At 38.2% G+C, this 8,089-nt stretch overlaps 1 protein-coding gene and 1 non-coding gene across 2 annotated transcripts in view; one reads left to right on the top strand and one right to left on the bottom strand.

Moving 5' to 3' along the window:
- Positions 1-4,243: 4,243 nt before the first annotated feature.
- On the bottom strand, positions 4,244-5,092 carry LOC101315084. The gene is made up of 2 exons (XR_185159.1): positions 4,914-5,092; positions 4,244-4,732 (listed from the first exon to the last, which is right to left on the bottom strand). It is a non-coding gene; the product is annotated as an uncharacterized LOC101315084 (transcript).
- Positions 5,093-6,051: 959 nt separating this feature from the next.
- Positions 6,052-8,089, top strand: part of LOC101314789 (cytochrome c oxidase assembly protein COX11, mitochondrial-like) — a 3,747-nt gene continuing 1,709 nt past the window's right edge. The window contains exon 1 of the mRNA XM_004306626.1: positions 6,052-6,095. The gene's annotated coding sequence lies outside the window, so the exon portion shown is untranslated. The remainder of the gene's footprint in view (positions 6,096-8,089) is intronic.

Raw genomic sequence — 8,089 nt, 5'->3', positions numbered from 1 at the left:
TTTGTGTGTGAACTGTATATGCTAGTATTATGGTACATATTGATCCTGGAAATGAAATTACATTTAGAAGACTATATGCTTGTTTTGACTTGTTTGCATTTGTAGTATTATTGACGTGTTTATAATTAAGAAACAAAACAAAGATTATATATACATACTAATAAAAATATTTCTATGTATGTATAATAGAGTATTATCATCACAAATTTGGTTATTGAGTCAACTTCTCCTCTTATTATTCTTTTCTGGTTCATGAGCTATTATTAAAGTTGTCCATTGTGTCTTGGCTTTCCTAAGTCGTTCTTTACGTTTTGCTTTAACTTATGTTGTCCTTGTTCTAATATAGTAAAAGTTAGTAATTTCCCTTTTATCAGTTTGTTTGTTTGGTGAGGTTGAGTATTTTTCATAGTTTGACATGTTAATTATTATATTTTATATTTTTAGGCAAATATTTTCTTGTGGATTGTGGATTTGCTAATCAACGTCAATTCTTAGCTCCATTACGAGGTGTTAGATATCATCTTAAGGATCTTGGTGGTCAAGGTCGCCATCCCTGAAATGCAAGTGAGTTGTTCAATCTTCGTTATGCATCATTGAGGAATGTGATTGAGAGGATATTTGGTATCTTTAAGTCACGGTTCACAATTTTCAAAACGGCATCTCCATTCCCATATAAAACACAAGCAGAATTGGTGTTAGCTTGTGCTGGACTACACAACTTTCTTCGCAAAGAATGTTGTTCCGATGAATTTCCTGTTGAACCAGAAAATGATTCATCATCTTCATCCTATCTAGATGTGGAAGATGAGAATCTTGAACTTTTTTCTCAAAGTCAACTACGACAAAGAGCAGAGGCTAATGCTTGAAGGCTTTATATTGCTGAAGCTATGTGGTGAGATAGACCGCGAAATGGTGATAATGGAAGTCAAGAGGACAACAATGAGAATGAGAATATTGAGGAACATATGGATGATGTGGATGATGAAGAAGAAGATTATGACGATAATGAGGTTGGAATAGATGAATACGCAGCTTTCTAATTTTATTTATTTATTTATTTTTTTAAGAATCTAATGTACTTTGTTGTCTTTGCAATTTTCATAATGTGTTTCTTTGGTTGTCTTTACATATTTGCTAATCTGGTTGACATACATAAATTTATGAAACTTTTTTCTTCAAGTCATAATAAGTATTCTAATATGTTAACATCAAAATATCATTGACATACCAAAAACTTTCGACCTAGCCGCTCTCAAAAGCTCTGCTAGGGTTTCGTCCTCAACCTTCGAAAACCCAGATCCATGGCTTCCGCTATTGCATCTTTGTCAACGGCTTTTCGAGCCACGTCATCCAATCTGTTGCTCTCGAACTCTTCCCGACTCAAGATCGGAATTGAAAGGGGGGCGGCGACCAAAGATGATCATTCCTACCTGATAGGTCGATTGTTGGGCCCTAAGGACAGGTTTCCAGGCTTCAAAGGTACCATCTCCACGATTTGGAGAGTGAAGAAGGGGTTGTCCATCTCCGATGCTGGGGATCGCTATGTGTTCCAATTTGATCGAGTTTCAGTTCGTAATCAAGTCCTCCATGGTGGTCCGTGGCACTATAGGAATACAATGCTTGTCCTTGGTGAGTATGATGGGAGAGGAGACCCTGTTGCTGTCCCTCTCAATTTGCTTGAGACGTGGGTGGATGTTCAGGGACTGCCACACCTTCTTAGAAACCCTACGGCTCTGAGAATGGTGGGTATAGGTCTTGGTCGTGTCATTCGGTTTGATCCATAAGTTTTGAAGCGGAAGGAGGAGATCCAGCGCATTCGGTTGGAGTTTGATGTTCGTCGTTGTATTAGGGTTTGGCAAGAGGTTGAATTTGAGGCTGATGAGGTTGTGGTGGAATTGGATTTCACTTTTGAGAAGGTGAAAGGTTTTTGTAAGAGGTGTGGTCTATTCATGCATGATGCTATAGGCTGTGACCGAATGGTGGAGCTTGAGAGAGCAGCTATCAAGGCCCCTCTGACGGAGGAGTTAGGCAATCTCTCTTTGTTCTCAAACCCGGTTTTTGTTCCTAGGGTTTCTGAGGGTGGCCCGAGGTCTGCCCATGCAGTGAAGTCTATGACAACTTCTTTGCTCTCGGTAAACACAGGTGGTAGCTCTAATTCGGTGGTATCACCGGCGAAAGGTAGTGGTGGAGGTATGGAGCCTGTGGTATGTTCATCGACCCCTATGGTGGTGGAGCGGCAGGAAAAGTCGTGCACTATTGGGAGTAAGCGGAAGGCTGTGGACTTGTTGGAGCGTACAAGTAAATGTTTTCTTAATTTCCTTGAACCATCTCTGAATATTGCTGAGACAGGATATGTGGCTTTGGTTCATCATCAGGTCATTTGGTTGTATCCCCAAAGAAGAAGAAGAAGAAGTTAGGTCGCCCTTATAGCAGCAAGAACAAACCTAGAACAGAGACCGCTCCTGTGGTCAAGAAATGGAAGAGTCACAAGCAAGTTTCCTCCTTCGAGAAGACTACTGCTAAAGGACTTGTTTCTGTCGGTTCAGTGAATCCTTTGGTCACCGAAAAGAATCTGGAAGGGGAGACCTGAGGCAACCCAATTGTAGGGATGCAAGAGGTTTCTGGTGGTATGGTTTTTGAGGTGGGGATGCTCAAGGAGGCACCAACTCAAGAGCCAAAGATACAAGTGCTGAAGATTGAGGCGCAAGCTAAGAAGAGTGAGGAGGATGCGTCTGACGTCCCTCTTATAGAATCTGTTTAATTTGGTTTTGGTCCAGGTAGACTGGTAGTGTTCGTAGATTCTTGATTTCTTTCTACGAAACCTAGTTTACTTGTATAATAAAGGTGCTTAAGAGCTAAACGGTAAGTGTACTAAGAATGTCTTAGCTTATGCTTTGGGTAGTGTAGGATTGGAGATTCTGCGAAACGATGTTTTCTGACGACCCATTTGGGGTGCGTCGTTTTTGTACTGCTTGCTCATTATTGAATCATATGACCTTTTGATAAAAAAAAAAGTATTCTAATATGTTCTTTATTTTATTATTGTTATAAGGTTTATTCATGTTTTTATGAAATCCAAACAAATCTTTTTAAAACAATACATCAAAATCAGTTTGAATCCATGTGGAATTAATCTGTGGATTCTCATAATCAATTAAAATCCACGGATTATAATAAATCAATCAGAATCATTTAAAATCTAGATTGAACACACCCCCCTTAGTAATTTTTGTAGGATTAAATGTAATTTGTTTATTTTGCTCTTTTCTGTGGGCCCACTTCAAATTTGGTTTTCTTCTTAATGCCACGTCATCACATGACGGGGAATTTGATGAAAAACGGATATTTGGTCACGGCTGATGAAAATTAAAAGTCAAGAGGTGTTTTGATGAAATTAAAAGAAAATGGACTAACATGATGATCTACCTAAAATTGGTGGACGTAAATTAAAATTAGTCATATTTCTTTTATATATGTAAACTTCATTTGTAAGGGCCAAGCCCAATATTAGTACGTTGGATTAAGTGGCCTTACAACCTAAGTAGTAGGAAGTTATGTAGGAAGTTCTTTCCTGTTTGTAGGAGATGAAGCATAAAAGTCTGTAATCTCACTTGAGATGGTTATGGAATGAATTCAGACTTTAGTATTATCTTTTTTTAGAGTAGATTTTCCTTTCTAGAAACATCATCTCAACAATTGGTATCAGAGCTAGTATGGCTCGAAACCTACAAACTGCAAGGCCCTCCACCCCGCCCAATTCCTCCGCCTACATACCACCCATGTCCTCCCACCACCCATAGACCGCCCTCTGCTTTCCTCCAAAACAACTAAGACTACACTATTAGCCAATGGAAACTCAAGTCACATCATACTAAGATCACCAAAAACTCTTCTCTATGTATACTCCTAGCCACAACAGCTCCAAACAACCATTTGATAGCTACGAAAAACCATTTTATTCAGCCACATTCATTCAAATAACAAAACACTATTGTTTCTTTTTGCAGCTCTATCAATCATGTCAAAACTTTCAAAACTGAAAAGGAAAAAGGTGTATTCACAATTAAATAAGACTTCATGCGTCGAATTTATATGAAAGATGTCAGAACGGAAATAAAATATAGTTACATAAACATGATCACAATACTGGTGAGTCATTCTTCTAAAAAAAAAATGGTGAGTCATTGAATAAAGGTAGTCGGTTGTTGCCTACCAAAGGTTTTTTAAATTTTTTTTTTTTTTTACAGTGGAAGTCTAAGTTTTATTGAATAATAAAAGCTATACAAGCATAATTACAAAACCCATGAACTGGGTGAAACAAAAATCAAACAAGATAAAGACCAAACCAAACAAGATGAACTCCACAGTAAACAAATTATCATTATCCAACTAGGAGGCAAACCATCCAAGACAGGAAAAGAGAACACGTGTCAATACAGCCACTGCCACTCGTCAAACCTCTAGGTGCCACAGAGACAGCACCCAATTTGCCGAAATCCTGGAGAACGCCGAAATCAACCTAACGTGAGAACACCACAGCAGTTTCAGATCAATTAATGACATGGAGAAGGAAAAAGCTTGTGCCGAAACCATCACAAACCGATCCATTTCATGACACAGAGACATCATGAATTTGCAACCAAGAGATATGAACAAACCATAACCCACTCAAACTGAGATTTCCAAAACTTAGAACCATACATAACATCATTGTGCACCATCAATATAACACCTGACAAAGAATTGCCAGACAGATTGGTAACCAAAAGAAAGAGAAAAAATAAAGAGGAAACGAGAAAGGCAGCTCGGAATCGCAAACGTGCTTTTGTATGATATACGATACGACACCGAATACAGAGAACTGAAACGGTGAACTTTCATTGAGAATACTGATTGGTGAAGAAGATGTGCACCTGAAGAGTGAAGAATCTGAGAATTGATAAAGGAGAGAAAGATAGGGAGAGGTAAAACTGAGATCGAAAGATTAGGATGATATGGTCATCGATGATGAGGAAAAGGAAGAAAACCAAAGGGAAATACAGGAGAAGGGGAGAGCAAAAGAAAGGAAAACAGAAAAAGACCTGCCACGGTCATCAGAGCAGAAGAGGGCTACCACCAAAGAGGGTAGAGAAAAGGCTACCACAAAAAAGGGTAGGGGAAGGGAGAGAGAGAAATGAGAGCTTCCCCTATCAGAATATTTTTGAAGAGGAGTGATGTTTTGCCTAGCAAAGATTGGACACTTTTATTTGGACAAGCAAGCCTCTGCATTGAATCGAACCTAGCAGAGATTGTTATCTTACTTGTCTCTCTTGCATAGTTTTTTTTATTATTATTATTTTTTTAGAAAAATCTCTCTTGCATAGTTGAGATGTCATGTAGTTGAAAATTAGAAGCTTGCATTCTCCACCTATTTTTATTTTTTAGTTGTTCTCTAGTGTAGTATTTTCCGCAAACCTCTTACGATGAGTTGTTCAATGAGACAAAGAAAGTATATGTAATTCCTAACTTAGCTGAAATAAGTATGACGCGCATTTATTAGTCTCGTGAATCGTGGTTATAGACTTCGAGTAGGAGGTGCATGCGATATCAAGTACATGCAGTGTAAAGAAGAATTTGCGATTTCTTCGAGTTAAGGACCCGACTTGCCTAAATTTTGTTTGCTATAGTCGCAGTGTAAAGAAAAATTTGGGAAAATTTTTGGTTTTGTTTCGTTATATTTTTAGTGTTGTCTCAGAGCCCTTATATACAAATTCTGATTCCGCCCCTGTTCATGCACAAACTCAATTTCACACATGTGACGTGTCATAGCAAAATGTAATAATAATAAAAATCTCCAAAATTAATCCAGCTATTTGATCAAAAAAAAGAGAAAAGAACTGACCAAAAAAAAAAAAGAAAAGAACTAATCCAGCTATCAAATTCAGGGGTTTTGGGCCGTACATTTTTTTTGTTTGTGCTTCAAGACCAACCTAGGTCAACAAGACTAAAACGCAGTCGTTTCGATCATAGAGCCGCCCTATATATCCCAACCCACCACTCTCCTCAACCTCCGGTACTCTCTGCTGCCCCAGATTCGAAGCTCTCATCTTCACCAGGTACTCCAATTCCTTCTTCCCAAATCCATAATCTTTCCCCATACTTGTTAAAGTCTCATGGGTTTGATGGATATGATGTTGAAATAGTAAAAGGTTTGAGCAAGAAACTGTGTGTATGGCATTTGAAACTTGAAGAGGGCCCTAGTTCTTGTTAAAGCTTTAGCACTGTGACTTTCGCAACCTCTTCTAAATCAAACGAAAAAAACCGCCCGGTGGGTTTGAGCCCTCCGGTGGAAATGGGTCGTATGAAAAGGCGTGGGTTGCATTCTAATATTGAATGTCAATCTAGACTGCTCCCAACATTTTTTGCGGTGCAGCTTAATTGATGCACTGTCTCTCCTGCCGTCACAGTTTCTTGCATTGATCGAAAATCTTTGTGCTGATCCATCCCCATGATTTCGATAGAGTTATTGTTTGTGCTTTTGTTTATTGATGTAGGTTGTGCGTAGTTGTTGTTTGTAGAAGTGGATTGGGTAGTTAACAATACGTTTTGGTGTTGCGAAAGCGTGTGGCCTAGAAGTGTACGAAGGATGAGAAACGTTTGAGTGAATGTTGGTTACGTAGCTAGTTAGTTAGTAGTCAGCTATGAATACATTTAGATTCGTAGCTGGTTTTATTGAAAAGGGAATCTAAGTTCAGATTTTGCTTTGTTGTCATAGTTGAGAGAATTAACCGTTGTATGAGCTAACTAAAGGAGGCAATATTGTTTGATTACTCAACACTGAACCTTGAATTTATATTGCATTTTGCTTAGTTCCTGTCGTTTTGGTCACTTGGTAGTGGGTATTGATATACCAGTGCTCTATGGTTTTACTATACTTTAGACACCAGCAATTTGGTTTTATGAGCGATACAGGATGTTTGGCATTGCACCTTGAGTTTTTATTTTTGGTTTTTTTCTATATCTGTTTGTTTGATGTGTGTGGCCATTCTTTTGTTTGTTTGTGTGCAAGGAAGATTGTATTTATGAAGCCCTGAACTGTTAATGCCCACGCGTTCCAGTTCACAGCTTCATTTGTGCTAAAGCATGTCATACGAAAGATATTTTTAGTTTGAACTAAATCACTCAAGGAGATAGTTGTACCTAGAGTGTAATGCTTTAGTACTTAAGGAGATAAGATTTTTAGTTGTTAGACATTGTTAACTTTGTTGGTTGCTTCTTATGGTGAACTCCCTGTCAGTTGGTTGGGGTTGTTCAAGTTTCCGAAGCATAGATTGCTAATTGCCAGTATTAAACAGCACTGTGTATACTTTTTGCTTAAACCGTGTTACCTGTCTCCTGGCACATGTATTCTCTCTTAGTAACTCCATCAGTGGCTTTGGTAGCCACAAATAATCTTTGATTGACTTGTCTGAACTAAAAAATGAATATATTCAATAATTATCTATTTAAACTTTGTTCATTGTTTCATCGGGTAGAATTCATTTTTAAGCATGTAGCTTCAAATTCCGCAAGCTCTAAAGTGGACTTCTTAGAGTCATGTGCACTGAAGAAACCATAGACCCTTTCAAAGGGGTGGATTGGAAAGCTGTTGGTAGTTATATGCAGATGAACCCTGGTGATAACTGGGTATAAAGAAGCGTCTTCCCAAAAAGATCAGGCAGTTTCCAGAATTCTATTTTCTTCCTTGTACATCTCTGCCCTATAATATTAACTTTTCAGGAGTCTGTATTGCTGGTGGAATTGGTATGGGAATGCTGGTGGAGATGTGGATCAACTAGAAAGTTAGAGAGGATGGGGGAGCACTGTGGGAATTTGACAAATAAGGCTTGTAATGACATCACATTAGGAATTTTTAATTAGGCATAGGCTGTATAAACATCAAAGTATCGCTAACTGTGGGAGTTTGACAAATAAAGCTTGTAATGACATCACATCAGGAATTTTTAATTAGGCATAGGCTGTATAAACATCAAAGTTTCGCTAATGTTTGGTTTTGACTATAAATTTCATTTCTTTTTAGTTGCGAATGACAATGCTTAAACCCATGGCT

The sequence above is a fragment of the Fragaria vesca genome, linkage group LG7 (genome assembly GCF_000184155.1).
Source record: "Fragaria vesca subsp. vesca linkage group LG7, FraVesHawaii_1.0, whole genome shotgun sequence".
Classification (NCBI taxonomy): Eukaryota; Viridiplantae; Streptophyta; class Magnoliopsida; order Rosales; family Rosaceae; genus Fragaria; species Fragaria vesca.
The sequence above is the reverse complement of the archived record's forward strand: the minus strand, read 5'-3'. Positions and strand labels throughout refer to the sequence as shown.